The following is a 2,500-nucleotide window of genomic DNA, read 5'->3' on the forward strand; positions in this document are numbered from 1 at the left end:
TCAAAATTTATAAATCAATCGAAATTGTTTTATAAATCATCTACTTTAGCGGTAATGTATAGGTATACAACTTAAGCGCCATCCATTTTAAGGGCTAGTTGCTTCGGCAGGTGAGTTGTTACACACTCCTTAGCGGATTACGACTTCCATGTCCACCGTCCTGCTGTTTTAAGCAACCAACGCCTTTCATGGTATCTGCATGAGTTGTTAATTTAGGCACCGTAACATTACGTTTGGTTCATCCCACAGCGCCAGTTCTGCTTACCAAAAGTGGCCCACTGGGCACATTATATCATAACCTCAACCTTCATATCAAGAAAGGTGAGGTTCTTACCCATTTAAAGTTTGAGAATAGGTTAAAATCGTTTCGACCCTAAGGCCTCTAATCATTCGCTTTACCAGATAAGATTATTTTATATAATTTTTAAATGCACCAGCTATCCTGAGGGAAACTTCGGAGGGAACCAGCTACTAGATGGTTCGATTGGTCTTTCGCCCCTATACTCAATTCTGACAATCGATTTGCACGTCAGAACTGTTTCGGTCTTCCATCAGGGTTTCCCCTGACTTCAACCTGATCAAGTATAGTTCACCATCTTTCGGGTCACAGCATATATGCTCAAGGTACGCTCCAGTTAGAGGTATAAATAATAATAAATTATCATTATACATAACTATATGGAACGCCCCGGGATTGAATTAATTGACTATTTATTAAAAAATAGACTAAAAATTAATCCCATTATATTTAAGTTAAGTTAATTATGCCATTAAGTTTAATATAACTCAATGACTTGCACATATGTTAGACTCCTTGGTCCGTGTTTCAAGACGGGTCCCGAAGGTATCCTGAATCTTTCGCATTGTTAATCATATAAATGCATACAAATAAATATTAATATCATAGATATTAAATTTTTTGTAAAATTCAAAAAATGAATTTTAGCATTATATATAATAAAATCTATCAACACTTTATCAAATCATTAGTATTTATTTTATGTTAATATGCTTAAAAAGCAAATTAATTTAAATAAACTTAATATCACCAATGATCTTTTGATAAATACTTTATTATGTTAATAGATTACAATGTCCTTATATGAAAAAAATGCACATTATTTTTTTAATTATTTAATGATGAATTTTTCATAATGGATATTCAGGTTCATCGGGCTTAACCTCTAAGCAGTTTCACGTACTATTTAACTCTCTATTCAGAGTTCTTTTCAACTTTCCCTCACGGTACTTGTTTACTATCGGTCTCATGGTTATATTTAGTTTTAGATGGAGTTTACCACCCACTTAGTGCTGCACTATCAAGCAACACGACTCTTTGGAAATATCTTTCTAGTAATCATTAACGTTATACGGGCCTGGCACCCTCTATGGGTAAATGGCCTCATTTAAGAAGGACTTAAATCGTTAATTTCTCATACTAGATATTAAGATATTCCATACACTGCATCTCACATTTGACATATAGACAAAGTGACTTAGTGCTGAACTATTTTCTTTTCGCTCGCCGCTACTAAGAAAATCCTTGTTAGTTTCTTTTCCTCCCCTCATTAATATGCTTAAATTCAGGGGGTAATCCCATATGAGTTGAGGTTGTTTTAATATTCTTTTTTTATCTTCTCACAATTTAATAAAAAAATTATATCATCTTTTCATCTCTATTTTTCTTTTCTCCTTTTATATATTGTAAATATATAAAAATAATAATAATGTAAAATGAGGCAATCCTAGAATAAAAAATTTAATTTTTATGCTAGACATTCCTCCTTTTAATTACATATATAAATTATTATTTTATATATATATATAAATAATATGAAAATTTTTTGTAAAGAATACTTAGATTCAATATTTTCATCATTTCATTTTATTTGAGAGGATTTTTTTTTTAAAGAATATATAATAAATAAAATTCATTATATATCTTTATTTTTTTTGCTATTAATATTATGAATTATTTAAAATCCAATAATATACACATTTGCTTAAATTCAATTATTTTTATAAAAGAATAAGCAACTTATTTAGCATAGTCTTACAACCCTCAACCATATGTAGTCCAAGCAGTACTTTAAAATTGAATTTAATGTACATAACAGCATGGACTGCGATATGCGTTCAAAATGTCGATGTTCATGTGTCCTGCAGTTCACACGATGACGCACAGTTTGCTGCGTTCTTCATCGACCCATGAGCCAAGTGATCCACCGCTTAGAGTATTTTTTTATTTATTTTTATTTATAACAAATGTCAATTTTTTTTTGCATATATTAATTGAAAGAGTAAAATTAAATAATATTAATAATATATAAATTGATTTTCTTTCAATAATATATATCAAATATATTTAACTCTAAACATTTTTATTAAGTTGCGAATGTCTTAGTTCAACAATAATACAGTGGTGGTATTTATTATGATTCAATTATTTTGTATTTTTTTAATCATTTTATGTATATATAATAATATAATAAATATATAC

At 29.2% G+C, this 2,500-nt stretch overlaps 1 non-coding gene and 1 pseudogene across 1 annotated transcript in view; both read right to left on the minus strand.

Moving 5' to 3' along the window:
• Positions 1–1,614, minus strand: part of LOC129252371 (large subunit ribosomal RNA) — a 3,987-nt gene extending 2,373 nt beyond the window's left edge. Inside the window, exon 1 of the ribosomal RNA XR_008583408.1 lies at positions 1–1,614. This exon is cut by the window's left edge and continues 2,373 nt beyond it. This is a non-coding gene — a ribosomal RNA (large subunit ribosomal RNA).
• Positions 1,615–2,056: 442 nt separating this feature from the next.
• LOC129252374 (5.8S ribosomal RNA) lies at positions 2,057–2,237 on the minus strand (annotated as a pseudogene).
• Between the last annotated feature and the right edge of the window lie 263 nt (positions 2,238–2,500).

Source organism: Anastrepha obliqua, unplaced genomic scaffold (assembly GCF_027943255.1).
Source record: "Anastrepha obliqua isolate idAnaObli1 unplaced genomic scaffold, idAnaObli1_1.0 ptg000183l, whole genome shotgun sequence".
Classification (NCBI taxonomy): Eukaryota; Metazoa; Arthropoda; class Insecta; order Diptera; family Tephritidae; genus Anastrepha; species Anastrepha obliqua.